Raw genomic sequence first — 18,120 nt, forward strand, 5'->3', positions numbered from 1 at the left:
TTGATTTTCTTCGACATATCAGTTTAGAACAACTCGGAGTAGTTTGTGGGCAGTCCGAGGATGCATTTTCGAATACAAAGTTGTGTACAAAATGTTACGGAGTTGCCCTCGGGCAGTTCTCGGGCAGTCTAAAATGACAGATCGAGAAAAGCCTTTTGTTTAATTTTACTTTCTTTTGTTTATATCATCCGTTTCTTTCGCTTTCTGTCTGGCGGAGGCATGAGCGGCATGAGCGGAGGCAAGGGTAAACTTGTGAAGTAGAGGGGGTGCCCTCGACGTGAGTAGCCGGCCGTGCGGGGCGGAGCGGCGGAGGCGGCGGCCGGATCACTGCAAATAATGGTATTTCACTATTGTTTATTCTCCCAAACAACCAGCGTTACCGACGTTCGTACCCCGTGTTGTCCTCTCGTGATCGCGTACCAACGTCGTCGATGATGCACGCTCAGCTGTTGCGAGGCGGTCGGTATTGATTGTTGACCGCGCAGTTGCGATAGAAACCCCCCACAAATGCATCGCTGCACGATTCACATGCGCGGCGTTACAGCCGAGCGATTTCGGGTTGCCGAGCTTACAGGTGCGCAAGGCCGCGGGTGTTCGTTCCGAGTCGTTTGTCGCAAAGATTGGGTGGAAAGGTTGAGAACACCGCGCGGTTTCGCTTGCGGCAAAGGGCGGATGCGGCTGGGTTCCGCGCGCGCGTGCCCCTTGGTCGCTGTCCGTGGCGTGACTTGCTCTGTCGGAGAGCGGACCTAGAGATAACGGGCGCTGCGCTGATCGCTCTCTATCGCGCCCACGCTAGTCGGTCGCCGCTTCGTGGTCGAGTGCCGCGCACGGGTGCACGCTGTGGGGCCACCGCTCCACCCCCCCCCCTCACGTTGAACGGATGCTGCCTCGGCTGGTCATCGGCTATTCCTCGCAGCACCGCGGTTTACAACCTCCGGAACTTGTCCGACGCAAAAAGGTCAGAGGAATCCGAGCGGCTCACGCCCCGGAATCCGCGGCCGCGAGCTCGCGTGCGTTTATAGCTGCTACACCGTAGCGAGCACCTCTATCTTAGCTTGCACGGCATGTTGCAAGGCATATCGGGCAAAGCTTTGGCAGCCTTCGGTATAGCATGTCACTGTCAAGCTTTGTTGGTTTATAACTAGCTTAATTTAGGAGATGTTGCGACGTGCTTCGCTGCTGGAATGTTGGCTCGCACGGCTCAATTGCTTTGGCGGAATCGGATGTAACTCTAGACGCTGTCTTAAAGTTCCGTCGGACGTGACTTTAGTTTTTTGATTTTGGGTTACGTCGGACGTAACTCTAGACACTGTGTTGGCCGAATAGCGAGAACTAAGCTTTGAGGACTTTGCGGTATGCGCCAAGGCCGGGTAAATCTACGTGAGTTTATTTTTATGTTCATTTCTGGGTTCACTTGCTAGCATAGCGATGCTTAGTTTTTTTGTTGAGGAGCGCAAATATATATATATATATAAAAAAATGTTATTCACGCTTGTACGGCGTACAAAAATTCCCGGAGGCGCAAATTAACAAGTCTTATAATTGAGTCTCTATCCGGCTAGGTGTTTGCATTGGTGTGGTGAGCCCCTGCTTCTAGCTTTTTGTATGTGGTGCCGAAAACCACGTTCTTGTATTCACTTGTTTTTCTGTTTGCATTGCAATGCCATATCAAAGAGTGCATCTTAGTGCACGCTTCTCGTGCGTGTATCGATGCGCACTTTAAAATATGAACAAGTGCATGTTCACATGGTTTAGGATTCAGGAAAAATGCTTCTCCGTGAGCAGACAAATGTTACATTTTTTATTCCTTGTTCGCACTTCTGACTCTTGCCAAGTTGAAGTTCCGTACTAGCAGAATGGCAGGCTATGAGTATGTGTGAGCGATTCCGTTCCAACTCAGGTTTAAGACAGTGCTGCGTTGCCTTGGAGCGAAAAGGGGGAAAAAAAAAAAAAAAGAATATTGAAACTTAGGCTCTGAAAAATGCTTTGCTTCAACTGTATTTCTAATGTGTGCAAGCAACCAATTTATCATAATATGAATCCCTGACAATTCGTATGGGAGGCGAGTGAACGAACGTGCTGTAGGTTGACCTTTCGTATCTTGGAGACTGCTAGCAAGTATCCGTCGTTTCATTTTGTTCACATCGCCTTTCAGTTGTTTCCTTCATACACCGGCCATGTGGGTAATCGCAACGTGAACTCGTACCCAAATGTAAAACATTTCTCTCGAGTCAAGTCGCAGCCCAAAGCCCGAGGATGGGGGTTCAATTCCCGGCCGTGACGGCCGCTTTTCTGATGGAGGCGAAAAGCAAAAACGCCCGTGTGTACGAGATTTCGGCGCACGTCAAAGATTCCCAGGTGGTCAAAATTAATCCGGAGCTCTCCACTACGGTGCGCCTCATGACGTCTGTAGTTTCGGTGTGTTAAACCGTAAAATCAATCAAATCAACTCGCAGCTTGCGCAAGCTCAAGGAATAATTTTGCCGTCGCCAACTCTTTGTGTAGCGCTGTGTTGCATGATGTAGCACTTCCGCAAGGCGAGAGAACGTGGGCGATTTGTTCAGAGGAAAGCTGTGTGAACTGTCTCGCGAAACCGCGGCTGATGTTAGCGAAGAGCTAACATCAAATGGCAAGCTGAAGCGAACAATGGCATTCATGAAGAATCGCAGGGAGGCTACATGGCATTTTTTTTGTTGTGACGCAAGTGGCGGAGCAGCTGCTTAAGGTCTGCCTTGCTGGTGTTTTTGCCTCGCAGCCGCTGCCTATTGTTGCGATCAGAATGCAATCTTAGTGCGTGCTTGTGCGCATGCCTCCAGTGATATAGGTGTGCTTGGCTGGCATTGGTGCCAGAGTGTCGACCCATTTCACTCACTCGTAAGGTGGCTGCCCTTCTAGGTGAGCTGCGACCTTCTCATGCCTTTGTAGAATCGTTTGTTAGGGGGTGATTGGCCATCGTGATCAGTCCCCAGCCCGAAGGCCTGGGGAATATTTGGCGGATAGTGCTAGCTTTGTTGGTTAGAAATCGCTTTTGGTGGACCGATAATCTAACCTGGATTGCATCTTGGCTTGAGAGGGCGTGCATTGATAGACCTACAAATTATTTTGCTGGCCAGTGTTTCTCTGTACAGAACAGGGGGAAGCTTTTAGTCCCTTGCAGAACGCTACGTTGCTGCCTAAGGATTGACGTCATTACTGCGGCCAAATTGGCAACTTTTGCGTGAAAGGTCCTGGCATCAATTTATTGCGTGTGGACTACGTCATAAGACGGCGGGTATGAGTAGTAGCACTTGGAGAGTGGTTCTGTAGACCTTCTCCTGGGCTGCTTTCTCAGCATTTTGTGAGCCTTAACTGTGCCTACTGTTGGGGTATTTGTTGCGAAATCCTAGAATTGCCCAACAGCAATGCCCTGATAGTGCACTTGAACTTGAAAAAAACAAGGGGAGGAGCCCAAGACGTCCTATTGGGGAATTGCCATATAGAGCATAGAATTGTTTTTAGGCTGTAGTATACTGCATTTTCCTCTTTTCCGAGACGTGTTTCGTGATAGCACAACTAACGCTCTTCTATTCTACCAGCATGCAATCGACTCGTGTGCTGTGAGACATATGCAGTATAGTAGCTTGTCTCTTGCCTTTGCCTCTGTTCCCAGCTTATATTTATAACAACGAATTCAATGTGTATTTCAAATTAAAGGTACCCCGTGAGGCCGTGTTTTGCACTTGTCTTCTGCCTTAAAGGTGCCATGAATACAAAAGTTTGTTTCATTAAAAGGTCTGCTCTTTCCCCAATACCAGTGATACCAATTTTAATGCAAGGTTCAAAAAGCACATAGAGTAGCACATACTGACAATAGGGTACTGGGCACCACTCGATCTTGTGCTGCTTTTGCGCAATATTACCGTATTTTCGCGCATATAATCCGCATCCCCACTTGGAAAGAAAGAAAAAAAATCCTCACGTATTGCCTGCACATTTCATAAGGAAAGGCTGCACCAAAGCTACTGCTCAAGCAGTGCATTACACGCTACGGAGACAGAAAAAGCATAAAATTCAGTTGTTACAGTGCGCTCGTCCTTGTTTTTTCTCCCTTGTCCTTGTATGTTTTGCGCGATCGCTGCCATGGAAGGCTTAGTCAGGGTTACTGCGTAGGAGCTTCACAGCACAACGTGCATTGCCGTGAAGCTGCACTAAAGGAAAAACCCCGCGTAATATCCGCACCCCTACTTTGCCACTGAAATTTTCACATTTTTGCTGCGGGTTATACGCACGAAAATACGGTATGCGGTTGATGCGGCCAAACCGTCTAACTGAGGCGTTTATAACTCATTCGATGCGCTTGCTTTGCCGTGCGTGTTCATGGAGTGAAACATTGCCATACCCATACCTTTTTTTGTTTGTGTAGCAGAAACAAATACAGCACACGTAGAGCACCTGATTGCAAACTCCGCCATGCCATTGTTATCAAGCACATTGCTTTCTTGAATCTGGTATCTAGGCAGCACTGTCTCGTTTTGGGAATTTAAGCAGAGTTTGGCGTCACTGATTTTCTCTTTATACTGTAATGTTCAGCATACTTAAGCATACAATTTAGTTTATTTTTGAACCGGCCTGACTGTAATTTTTATAACTGTCGGGAAAATGTTTATCTGTAGCTTGAAGTGCCTACTGCATTTTGTTGGGTTTTTTTGAGTTCAAATGCTGGTCTATTTCAGGCTTCGTTCGAAAGATAACAATTCTTGAGCTCAGTCGGAAATGTCAAATGCCATCTCCTAAAATACTTGGAATGCAGATAACTTTCTTGAATTCTGAACTCAACACAGCCCTACAGGCTAATTGTTTTTATAGCTATCTCTTGTTAGGTGTCGGTGCAACATTTATCACCGAGACAAGCAAATTTTTCTGGCACGAAAAAGCACCTGCAGGTGTAGCTTATTTTCTTTTGCTTGGAAGTTTCTTTTGCTGTGAATTATTCATACAAGTACCATAATGATGTTGCAGGAGTACATACATTTTAGTGCATATGTTATTTACGCTGTTTTTTAGAATATAATTGCGGGCTCACAATTTTTAGACTCCTCCTTTTTCTTCAAATTTTTGCAACGCTAATGCAAAACTTTTGTAAGCACAATGGGAGAGCTGATTGTGTGAAAATATGGCTGCAATAATAAAAAGGATAATAATCGTTGTCAAAACGCTCCAACAGTGTAAATTCGAGACAATGACAATTTCCGTCTTCACCAAAAATGGGCAATTTCTATTACTTCTTGCAAAACCAAAATGATGTAACCAAATCTACCGAAAAGAAAACTGCTCTGGCTCATTGTCATTTAAAGGGGCCATGAAGACGAAACACAAGTTTGGTTGATTCGAAAGATTGCCTTGTTAGATACATACTGACGCCACTTTTTTTGATCAAATAAGTTATATAATAAGGAAAAAGTGAATGGCCATGCAACCCACCAGCTGATTTCCCGCAACAGAACCTATGATGTCGTATGCCGCAGCTCTGCGGTTGGCTGAGGCCGGCAAAAGCAAACGCAAATTAGTTGGGGCTTATAAACTTTCTGAACGAGCTATTTGTGCTTAAATGTAATGCATATTTACAGCAGTGAAAATGGTGGGGTGAACAATGAAAGTTACAAACATGCACGTAAACATGGAAGTACCAATGAGCTCTGCTGTTGGTACTGGGCGCACTATGCTTGTTTTAGCTGCACAGTAGTCCGCTGCTTTGGAGTTGTCTCAGACGACACTGGCCGATGGGCGTAATTAACGTTGTCTTACGTGATCCTGTTTGTCAACCATACCCCATGTTTCACGAAACAATTACGTTCTACCTGAACAAAAATACTCCAGGTGCTAATACGGTCAAAAACAGAGCAAAGAAAGCAAACGGCTCTCCACGGTATATGGTGGCGCCATCTAGGTTCACTAACGGTAAACAGCAACTGCAGAGCAGTTCTTCTGATGTCATTGCAGACGTCGGGAAAACACACGATTTGGTGGGAGAATCAAAATTTTAACTTGAATTGATTAATTTCTCAGCGAATAAGCACCGTTAGCATCCGTACAAGGGCTGGGGGCACTATAAAACATGAAATCTTTCCATTGAATCAAACGTGTATTTGTCCGCATGGCCCCTTTTAAAGGGAATCAAATGAAATCTAAGGTTCGACGAAATCTCGTCTGCGGGACGGGTAAAAAAAGGGTTCATAGTTGAAGAAACTGGTGATCGTCGACCAAAGGTTCATTTAAAAAGGTAAAAAAACGTTTCGGCTTCCATACGGAAGCCTTGTTCACTGGGCGGAAAAGCCCAAGCTCGAAGCTTTGAAGTGATGCATCGAAGTAATCGCCCCAGGCATCTTGCATACCCTGAACCACAATGCAGGCAATCTCCCGCCTACGTATGCAAGATGCCTGGGGCGATTACTTTGATGCACCACTTAAAAGCTTCGAGCTTCGGGCTTTTCCGCCCAGTGAACAAGGCTTCCGTATGGAAGCCGAAACGTCTTTTTACCTTTTCAAATAAACCTTTGGTCTGCGATCGCCAGTTTCTTCAACTATGAACCCTTTTTTTACCCGACCAGCAGACGAGATTTCGTCGAACCTTAGATTTCATTCGATTCCCTTTAAAAGGGGGCCATGCGGACAAAATAGAAGTTTGATTGATTGGAAAGACAGCTTTGCCCTGATAACATTTTTTATCATAAACTTCCAACAAATAACAGAGAAATTAAGAAAAGAGAGATGAAGCAGTGGAAACTCCTCAGCCACTGTCCGGCAACTTCTGTATGACATCACGGAAGCTTGTTTGCGCGATTGATGGCTGCCGACCGAAGCCAACGTAAAGAAACGTTACTGTCCTATTGTGGTGGGTGGGGCCTCTAGTTTCATTGGTCATATAACTTAAATGCTAGCATGCAGTTAGCACTCTGATAACAATGTTCTCAGTGCAGGTACACATTATATCACCCCTGCCCATTTTATATCACTGTAGCGTGAAATTTGAAAGTTTTTCGATACTTGAAAGTTTTTTGTTTAAAGAACATCTTCTGTGGCTAGAATGGGGCGGAGTGAGGTACCAAAGGCTAGTTCATTCAAATGAAACAGTTTTATTTCGGCTTTATGGCCCCTTTAACCGCTTAGGGTCTGATGCCCCTACCTCAGTATTGTGCAAACCCTTGCCCCTGAACAGGTATCTCAGTTAAGTGGACTCTCCAATTTAGTTTTTTGTAAAATGTACACTGCCAAGTTTGATATGTGCAAACCCCAAAACAAAGCACGTGTTTGTTCTGATTCCGAGAAGGGTTTCCACAACACGGTCATCTGTCTTAAGTCATTATTGTTGGTCTTTTGTTATGCACACTGTTACCCAAACTGGCTGGTTTCACAATCAATAGGTGCAGTAGTGCTAGGAGCTTTTCCGAATGCTCTCCATACTGAGTTGGAATTGCACTAATTTATCAGGTCTTTTAATTTGTCCCATAGTCACAGTGGCATTTATAATTGAAACTGAAAGTGCAAATGCGATTCGTTTCTAGTTTACATCTGTTGTTTCATGACATCTAACCAGTGTAAACGCCCGTGTTTAAGAGATTTCGGCGCACGTTAAAGATCCCCAGGTGGTCGAAACTAATCCGGAGCCCTCCACTACGGCGTGCCTCATAGCCTGTGCTGCGTCGGCGCGTTGAAATCTACAATCAATAAATCGATCAATCAATCAGTCAATCAATCAATCAATCAGTCAAACAATCAATCAATCAAACAAACAAACAAACAAACAAACAAACAAACAAACAAACCCGTTTAGGTCCATTCAGTGCAGGGATAAGTTGCCAGCATGAATGCATGTTGAAATATACCAGCTATTTAAATCATGTAGTGGGATCGGCCCTCAGTAATGCACCAGACTCGGATGTATGGGATTTCGTCGCATATCAAATTTCCGCTATTGCAATGTTTGGAAAGTTGCAGTGGCAAGGTACATTTCTCACTTCAGGTATGTTTGACTGGACTGTTGGGTAAGCAGGTTATATGGCTTCTTCTTTTTTTTTTTTTTCTTGGCCAGTGGTTAACGCCAGCCACCTTTCTGTTTTTACACATCTGTATTCATATATCAAGGGTGTTCAGTAAATATTGCAATTTTGAGGAACGTTTATCCCCAATGATGCGCTTAAATTCTGAAGCATTGTTTGGATGGGGAGAATTGTTTGAACAGTTACTTGTCATTACTCGGGGCTCATTAAACTCACTGAGAATTACTATAAACAACTTGTAGTCTATAAAAAATGGTCGAATTGCATGGAATTACTTGTGGTTATTGGTGATTACTTGTAATTGGCTGCAATTGCTTTTACTTATAACTGTTTGACATTGCTTGTAATTACAGGAGATATCTTAAAATGACATGTAATTATTTGGAGTTACATAAAATTATTGAAAATTACTTTGAATTTACTCGTAATTAGTTGCTTGGAATCTTTTATAATTACAAATTCCAGGAATTGCACACCTCAAACACGTAATGGCAATGGGTGTGTGCATGTATTGGTTCTTACGCTAACGACAGCTTCTTCTGAGGGGTTAAGGAATGTGCTTGCATCAGTACGCTTCTTGACTACGGTTGCACTGAGGATTTGGGGAGCTACAAATCTGAATGGAGATGTGAAGGCGAGTAGTACTTGTTGTGCTTAGCAAAAAAACAACAAAACATCATCACCACACCACTTATTTTCACCGAGCTACACATGAGCTGGAGAAACATCTTCAGCAAATAAATGCGTATCTGTTTTCTGCTGCTGCATTCTGCATTTAAAACTGCTGGGATTTTTTGCCACGACATTTCACTAGGCTTTTATCTAAAACAAATCTTTTTTTATTTCTTTTGTTGAATGAGGAGCGACGGTGTTGGTATTTAGGGCGCTTGGCATTCAGAGGCATGTGCCGGATCTGAAAGGCTCGCCCGCACAGCTGGGCGCGAAACGGGAGAAGGCTTTTCAGCTTCTCTCGTGCACCAGTTTTCCTGGATCTCAGCTGTTCTGCTCGTTCGAATCCGGGTTTTCGAGGGCAGGGGAAAACGTTAACGGCCTAGAACACCTGCGCTTGCTGCCAGGATTCGCAGCTTCCTTTCTGTTCTCTGTGAAAGCCTATGCATGAAAACTTCTCAGCAATGTCACCCGCATGCCTTGCCACGTGGATTCGAACGAGGACTTGATAATTTCTTCGCACTGTCGGTCCTGTAGTCGTGGGTTGTCATTCCCATCTGCCGATTACATCCTGTTCTTCACCTCTCTTGTTTGCCTGGAACGTGCTTTGAACTTGTGCGTGCACGCAGGTGGGTGTTACACGGCGCTCGTTTTTGGCTTAGTGGCTCCTGGTTCTGTTTGAATAGCCTTGCCTTCTCTTGAGTTTGCTTTTATCCTCCTTTGTCTAGACTTCTGTTTTGCTTTTCCTCTGCGTATAAGTTGCCTCGTATGTCAGTTGGTGTGTGTTTTAGGTACTGTGACTGTGTAAACACTGCACTGCTTAGGTTTACATAGACGAGAATGAGGAGGAAACAGACATGCGTACACTGTCTGTATCCTCCTTATTCCCGTCTTTGTAAACCTTAGCAGTGCAGCGTTTTCATTTAAAAGGTGCATACTAAGTGGCAAGTGTGAGATGTCAGTCTTCTCAGAAACCTGAAAAAGCTCCAGTCAGTCCTCTTATCATTTTGGGCTTTAAAAGCAGTGTCCGTGATCTGTAGTTAGCTGCGTTTACATGAATGCGACAGAATGCGACAGTCGCGCGTCACATTTCCTAGCGCATCACGAGTAATGCGATGCGCTAGCGTTTACATGTAGCGCACTACCCGGGTGCAATGGTGGCGCCATGCAGTGTCGCACATCGAAGGCAAAGCAGCGTTTCTGGCACTTTCAGTGCTTCCGGCGTGGCTGGTTCACCATTTTTTTCTCTCAAGTCGCATTGTTTGGCGTTTCGCACCCGATTAAGATATTTTTAAATGCAAAGATGCGTTTGCATGCCGTACTGATGTTGTCGACATAATTCCTAATGCGATGCGCTCATGTTTACATGCACTTCGAAAGTCGACTTACGCATCTAAATCCACCCCTGTCTGGCGCAGTAATGCAACACGCTCTCCTAGCGCATTAGCCCCGTTTACATGGATGCGATGTGCTAGAAAGTCGATGCAATGCGGTACGCCATTTGTCGCATTCATGTAAACGCGGCTTGTAGTTGGCATATGTTTTTTTTTTATTAGGTGCATTTAACTATGCCCTACTGATGAGCTCCAGGTCCAGAACGCAGATCCAGCATGTGAATTCCGCTTTTGGGTACAGAGTCCTGTGTTTGGTAGCACGAACAGCTGCCAGGTCTGTCGTTGCTCGGGTTGCGAAATGGTGTAGTGCATTATCTGTCGTGGCAGATGGAGGTGAAAATGGAGGTAGAGAGAGAGGTTGCTGTCTGGCCAGTGTTTTCTTATCTCTAGTCTCTGACCTGCCGAAGGTACACTGTCAGCGTTGATAAGGTATAAGTGAGGCATCGTATCCAGTACTCTCCGTGAAACAGGGTTGTTCTAGTTCGCCGTGACGTAATGTTCGCATTCGTTGTATTCACACATTTGTTGCAACCAGGTGGCAGTTAAAAGTGACACATTGCAATTTGGATTTTGTTTCTGCCCTTGTTTGGAATTCGAGTAGGTGCAAAATTTTTGGCCAGACTGATCGCTTCATTGTGTTCCCATTGCATGGGGTAGACTTTACGTAAGAATGCTGTTGTCCTTTTTGCAAGAGAGGCAGCTGTGATTTTTATGCAGCATTGCTTGCGCTGCGCAGCAAACGTTTCCGCAAGCATCTCCCACAGCTGTTGATTGAGCAACATTGTATTAATGTCCGACGGGCTGGAGGAAAATAAGAGAACCATTAAATGGATCACTTGATTTCCAAGTGGTGTGACAGAAGAGATTAATTTCTTTACAACAGCTAGCGTGCAATTTGGTATCAGAGCTGCGTCAACCACAGCAAAGGGCCAACATGGAAGCGCAGACTTTAGAGCAGTTTGCTGACTCTCCTGCAAAGTTACCTCACACGTGCAGTGCTTGTGAAAGCGAGGCTACTTTTCCGCCGTGCCTGTTGTCGAAGCGCTTGTCTGTCATCCCCTTTCCCGTGCGTGGCCTTCCATTGTGTAGCATTTCTGGGGCACACTTTTGTGGGTATTTTTTTCATTCATGCAAGCACGGGGGGGGGGGGGGGGGAGAGAGAGAGAGAGAGAGAGAGAGAGAGAGAGAGAGAGAGAGAGAGAGAGAGAGAGAGAGAGAGAGAGAGAGAGAGAGAGAGAGAGAGAGAGAGAGAGAGAGAGAGAGATATTGTGCACAGAATCCTCAATTTGTGTCATTCAAAGAAAATTGCAGCATGCTTCTGTGCTTACCTGGGTACACTGCATTTTTAGGTGATTCTACCTGCTATTTTTTTTTAAAACAGTAAACTAGCACTGACCTTGTTATTTGTAGTGGAGCCAATTTTTCTTGGATTACTGCTTAACCTCCTGAACAGATAACTAATGGTTTGTGTTGTTTGGCCAGTACTGTACTCCTGACAGCAATTATGCCAAATGTGAGAAGTATTTTTAAATGCGTCTGTCTGCTTGTCTTATAGTATAGGAGCTATAGTTTGGCTTAATTCTTTCAACAATCCTTTCCCCCATCATGAAACCCCAGCTCATTTATCTTACTTCAAGCATCTCTTGAGGTGCTGGGATGCTGTAACGCTGAATTTGCATCTATCATATGACGTATGGTAGGATATCCACCAGTTTTGTTGATTGTCAAGGAGAAAAAAAACAATAATAGCTTTGTTTCTGTGTGTGCCAAATGCTGTTTTATGGAATCTCTCATGCTTGAACTATTTTGTTGTGAAATGTTTGAAATGTCAGCTGCACAGTGAAAAGTGCGGTGGTATCTTAAAATACTAGCCTTTAATACGCATTTCGTGGACAAGGCTTTGTGGCTTTAGAAATCGTGGTGGCTTCTGTTGGGCTTTACACTTTCTATTTACACTGTAACACCACCCCACCACTCCATTTTTAATAATGTGGTGCGCCTCCCTTTTTTTTCTTTTATTTTTACGCGGCGATAACAAACCTCTTACTCACTTGTGGCTGGGTAGGTAATAGCTAGTTCTGGTGTTCATAGTGCAGTCATGGGTATACAGCACTGGAGTTAGTACCAAGTCACTACTGAGTGCTGTGGTCAGCTGCAGAAGAATTAAAAAGCATTATTTATTGGTTTCCTGAACACGGTTGTCTTTTTACAAATGCTTTCTTTTCTGTACTGCGAATCGCATAACCGCTGCAAATTAGGCTCCACATTTCTCTTTTTGGTGCGCTTCGAAATTTTTGATAGAGTTCCAGGCCCTAATCTCACTCGTTTGCCAGTTTATGCTAAAGGCTCCTCCCGAAATATCGAAATACTGTTCAAATGTGAGGCTGTGAGCCCCTGTCCAGAGTTGCTAGAAATACGTTGGTACACACCAACAGTTGGTGACTCGGATTTGTAGACAATGGCAACTCGAGCTGGATGGCATCTCCCCTTATGGGCATAGTCGTCCGGGGTCATTGTCATGATGCGTCCTTGTAACTTGCATAATGTTACATTTTGGGGAGAAGGGAAGAAATATGCACTCTTTTTATTCATTGGGATTCTATAAGTATTGATAGTATTGACAAAGTGGTTGCTGGTATGGTGCTACATGGTATTCTACACGCTCTTTAATGTGGGCGGAGTGTTTCGGGGCCCCTTTAATAGTAGGCTTTCTTCCGTTGTTGAGATTATTGCTTTTAGGCTGAGGCATCGAAGCTGGAGCATTGAGCTTTAGGATCTTTAGCGCTTACCATGAGCTCACGATTGTTCTCACGAAAAAGTGTGTATTTTTCCTGTGCTGTGTTGCCTTTGTTATTGACGACGCATAGTTTTGGTCAGTGTAGTCAAGAGATGACAAGTAAGTCATTTGGCACGCTTTCTACATTGCATGGGCACACTAAAGGTCAGAAACGTGTTTTTGTGGGCTTGGTACGAAATTTAGAAAGATTAATTCCTCGTGGCACTTATCTATGTACTTCATGCCTCCAATGAGAAAGCATTGACTTCTTCCGTGGTGACACTTATCAGTGACCTATTTACTGTTACGCTGTGATTGCGTCTCTTTCTTCAATTTCATTTCTTCGTATTTTGTCTTTCCTTGCCGCATTCTTCGCCTTCTGTGCTTTGGCCTTGTGGGTGCATATGCGTGCAGTCGACCGCACCCTTAGTCGGCACAGAAACTGGAGGTACATTTGACATAGGAGCACTTTCCAGTCACAAGACAGGGCACGAATCACTTTGACGGGTCACTGGCGACACTCCACGGTAATGCTTGCCAAAATTGGCGTTCTGTGTGGCTGGGGTGGGTGCATCTGTTTTCCTTACTTGCGCTATCATGTGCACCTTTTCCCCTTTGTCTGCATTATCACATCCTTAGAGGGGCCATGCAGACAAAATACAGGTTTGTTCTATTCGAAAGATTTCGTGTTTTATAGTGCCCCCAGCGCTTGTCCAGCAGCAAATGACGCCGTATTCACTGAGAAAAATTCATCAATTTATGTTAAAATTATGATTCTCGCGCCAAATCAAGTGTTTTCGTGACGACTGCCATGAAGTCATGAGGGCGTTAGTTTCTGCAGCCTTGCTTGCAGTCAGTCCTCTTAGATGGCGCTACCATAGGCAGCCGCAGATTGTTCTCCGCTGTTGCTTTGTTTTTGAACGTATTTGCACTTGGCTTGTTTTTGTTGCAGTAGAAAGTAATTGTTTCATGAAACACGGGGTATGCTAGACAAACAGGGTCACGTAAGGCAACATCGCTTACGTCAGTCCGCCACTGTCTTGTAAGAAAACTCCAAAGCAGCGGTCTGCTGTGAAGCTAAAACAAGCATAGTGTGCGCAGTACCAACAACAGTGCGCATCGGTACTTCTATGTTTGCATCTATTTTCATAACTTCCACTGTTTGCCCCTACCATTCTTACTGCCGTAAAAAGAATGTGCCCTTAATCTAAGCGCAAATAGCTCGTTCGGCGAGCTTGCAAGCCCTGCCTAATTTGCGTTTGCTTTTGCCGGCCTCAGCCAATCGCATAGCTGGGCATATAACATCACAGGTTCTGTTGCGGGAAAGGAGCTACTGGGTCTCATGGCCATTCCCTTCTTTCCTAATTACATAGCTTATCTGAGCGAAGTGTCCGTTACAAGTGGTGTCAGCATGATTCTAACGAGACAATCTTTTGAATGAACAAAACTTGCGTTTTTTCTGCATGGCCCTTTTAATGACGCATGCACTATGCACCGTAAAGTACTGTGTTCATCTGGTAGCCCTTGAGGCCTGGGTTGGAAGTTAACTCAGTTCTCTTTTTGAAGCTATTAGTTTACTCTGCTTATAGGAAACTCTCAGAGAAATTTCATGCCAGTCGGAGCCTTTCTTGACTTATTTTTGCTCTTGTGCTGTCAGCCACTTTTGTGCCATCAGACAACAATGATGTCGGATTTGGTGGCACAATGCTGTGCATTAATAACGATGGTGTCACCCGTATTGCGAAGTTCTGGCTTAAGCAAAAATGGAAAACGGACGACTAGCACTTTTAGACCTGTATTGTTTTTGCTGTTATTGAGCAAGAAGGGTCAATAAACAATGGTAGTGTAGTCAACAAGCGACATCTCACTTAAAAGAAAAAGTGTGCGACGCTAAACAGTGGGGCTGAAAAAAAAAAAACAACGTGAAATGACAAATACTGGTGCCAACTTTCTAATGTTTCCGCCACCTGTTTTTTTATGTAAGTCATGAACCGATTAGCTCTGCAACAAGTTTAGTTGAGAGGTCCCATGACTTTTTAAAGTTTTTTTGAGGGTCTGATGTGAGGTCTTTGAAGGGTGGCTTGCTTGCTTGCTTGCCGTGTAGAAATGCAGCCATATTGGCAGTGCATTTGGACAAGACCAGTGTGCAGTGCAAAGTCTACTAATGAGGCTCATTCTTTTATTTGAGCTGTAACATAAGTTGGTAGCTACATGGGGGAGGAGGGGGGGGGGGTGAGAATGTCAATTTCGTTTAGCAATCCTTCATGAAAACAAATGTTTAAACTGATTTCTCCGTTTCGCTTAATTGGGTAGCGCTAAATATTCCAAATTCTGACCTGTAAATGTAGCCAGATATTTATTCGTATGTTACACAGCACAATGGGAGTTGATTGATTGGGCGGTGCACACTGTTTATATTCTTGAAGCATCCTTTTATGGAAGCAGCTCAGTTCTTTGTGCCAACGTGTAGGAAACATGTGACGTTGTAGCTGTTAGTTCATGTGGGTAGCCGCAGACTCCTGGCATTCATGTGTGATTGACCGTACTGTCCAAATTGTCAGTGCTAGCGAAACCGAAAGGTTCGTCATCAAACCTTTTCTCAGCCCCCACATGCCATCAAGAGTCAACATTTATGCTAGACTGCTAGTAGTCGAAGCCATGTCCCAGTACATCGCATAACCTTGGCTATTTATATATATATATAAAAAAACATGACCTTCCAACAAAAATCTGGAAATTCGTGGGAAATTAATGGAAGGAAGGAGTTTGTGGTCAGCTGTCAATGAAGCCCTACTTTTTTTTCATTACCTAATCTTGGAGCTGAAATTATAATGTCATGCGAGAGCAGGCCATCGAAATGTAAACAAAACATAAACTGTACAGCATAAGGTTCTTGCACGTATTTTTTTTTTTTTTTTGAACCTGGCATTTTCGAGGTGAGCCACACAATACACAACTGTTTAAACACCTGGCTTGTTTAGTTTGAAAACAACATTCAGCCTGTTTGTCAAGCACTTGCTTCTCTCTCTTGCTGCGATTTTGTGCTCTTTTGCCATTGCTTTTTGTTACGATCGCAAAACGCTGGCCAGCGCTGAAATGCCAGCTTTTTTGCATTGATTTTGTGCCTGCTTTGAGGGGGCTTCATCTGGAGGCTCTTGAAACGTTCTGCGAAACTTGAAGTGGTCGGCAGGAAAGGTCTCTGCTTGGATACGTAGGTGTTGACAACAGCTGCTTACGTCTGGTCGTCATGTCGCTGCCGTGTTAACACCCTGGAATGACCTGCAACAGGCATTCTCATTTACTCGGGCATGGAGGGGCAGTTTTATGTCTGCTGTAAGCGATGAACTTTTCAAAACGGTCTACGTCATTCGAGAAGGGAGGGGTTGGTTTATTCGTAAATGACAATGTATGCACCAAGCTTTGCATGTATATGTTGCAGGCTCGGGGCTTGTGGGTTTTGTTTGAAAATGGCAGGGCTGCCATTTTGATGGGCTTGAGCAGCGCGGCAGAAGACGTGATGCGAGACATTATCGTGCGAGTGCCCTTCATTACTACTGACACTCGAAGAAACAGTGTTGGCGAGACAATGAGCCAGTTGGCATAGGGAAATTTTTGTGCCTCCTTTCAGAGAAGTTTTGAATGCTTTGTGGCAGCAGCGTGTGCTTTCAGGAATTGGAAATCGGCGAAAACGTAAGCGTGCTTTCTACGGCTGTGGGTAATTTCTCATGCTTCGGTTTGGGATTTCATTAACTGTGAAAGTGGGTTGGTCTAGGATGAACGCATCGACATGTGTGCTTGCGAGGGCATGAACAATACACCTGGGAGCTTTTAGTGGTACTATAGTTTTTTCAGTTTCAGTAGAGTTTTGCTTGACTGAACGCTGCTGCCTTAAAAATCCAGAAAGGTGTAAGGCCCGTGTTCGCATGTCGACGCGAGCATCGAAAGCAAGCTAGATCACTGTAGCGACCGCCGCAGAGGCTCTCACACTTGCACGCGACATGGGTGGCGGCAACTTTTTTTTGCTTTTCTTGTTGCCGTTTCTTCAATGTGACAACACTTCACAAGAATTTCGATTTCAGTTATGGTGGAGTTTTGCTTCTTCTTGAGGGTACACCATGACAGGTTCGGCTCGAGTGCTTTCGGGTACATGCCTAATTTGGAACTTTGCCTGGCTTCTGTCTGTTGCTGCCTGCGTACAATTGTGCAAAAATGGCTTTGAAACGAAGCTTTACAGAAACGGGGCAAACGTGTACGTAGAGCTTGGCGCTGAAAGGCCAACTGCACTCAAATTTAACCCCGACAAAATTTATTTTTAATGTGTAGTAAGTACCTCCAAATCAGCTGGGAAACGAGTGGTAGGCCCGTGAAACGCCTCGTTAATCAGCCAGAAGCGTTTAAAGAAAGCTCCGCCGCAGGCCACGCTGCACCTACTGGCGGATTGCGTAAACAGTCATGATGTGCCTTTGACGCTCCGGCTTTCTGGGGCTTCTCCCTCTGGCCAGCCACGCAGCTGGAGAACCAGTCGAGTTCTGCTGCGAACGCTTCACCCATTTGCTGCCCCGTGCTAGCAGAGAGCTTGTGCGCAGGCTTGCTCCCAAGCTGCTGACCATCCAGCCGTTCGCTGGATGGCTGAAACGTCATTTTAATGGCCGCGCTCTCCTCGCTTTCGGTTTCAAAATCGCCAAGTTTTGCTGAACACTTGCAGCTTCCACATGCGAATTTCAGCTGTTGTATTTTGCATGTTGCTTTCAGGAGGTCGAAATTTTGAGTGCAGTTGGCCTTTAAAGTTCACGCAAGTGCCCTTTGCCAAACAATATTGAGTATCGTTCATCATGTCTGTTTCTAACCTCCCTAGGAACAACACTTTGTGGTAGTGGTAGTGCTCGAATGCTGGTGGCATCTGAGCTTGATGCATGTAGTGGCATACGTATTTGCATTTGGTGGCCACACTGTCCTGATTAAAAATACTTGGGCACTTTTGCACGATGTGACCTCTAGGAATCGTGCAATGTCAGCCTCCATGCTCTGCTGTGAAAGCTATGGCGGTAACAAGAGCTGGTTGAGGCTTATCACTTTAGTTTCGGCTACTGGAGTGTCACTAAACATCTCCAGTTTACTAGAGTGCCTGAAATCGCTCACTTTTGTTGCAAGCGGGAATGGGCCTTTAGTTTGTGCCTGTAGATGAAAATCCATTTTATCGCATTAAAAAAAAAAAAAAAAAAACTCGAAATAATGTGGTTGCTTG

At 44.8% G+C, this 18,120-nt stretch overlaps 1 protein-coding gene across 3 annotated transcripts in view; it reads left to right on the plus strand.

The window, feature by feature from the left end:
* The first annotated feature begins 183 nt into the window (after window positions 1-183).
* LOC144149119 (alpha-1,6-mannosyl-glycoprotein 2-beta-N-acetylglucosaminyltransferase-like) overlaps window positions 184-18,120 on the plus strand; it is a 41,941-nt gene continuing 24,004 nt past the window's right edge. The window contains exon 1 of one of the 3 annotated variants that reach the window (XM_077680657.1): window positions 184-339. The gene's annotated coding sequence lies outside the window, so the exon portion shown is untranslated. Of the gene's footprint in view, window positions 340-682; window positions 959-2,769; window positions 2,896-18,120 lie in introns of those variants that run through there. The other 2 variants (XM_077680658.1, XM_077680659.1) reach the window with 2 other exon arrangements.

This window comes from Haemaphysalis longicornis, unplaced genomic scaffold (assembly GCF_048455015.1).
Source record: "Haemaphysalis longicornis isolate Haplotype H1 unplaced genomic scaffold, Haemaphysalis longicornis Haplotype H1 scaffold_8, whole genome shotgun sequence".
Taxonomy (NCBI): Eukaryota; Metazoa; Arthropoda; class Arachnida; order Ixodida; family Ixodidae; genus Haemaphysalis; species Haemaphysalis longicornis.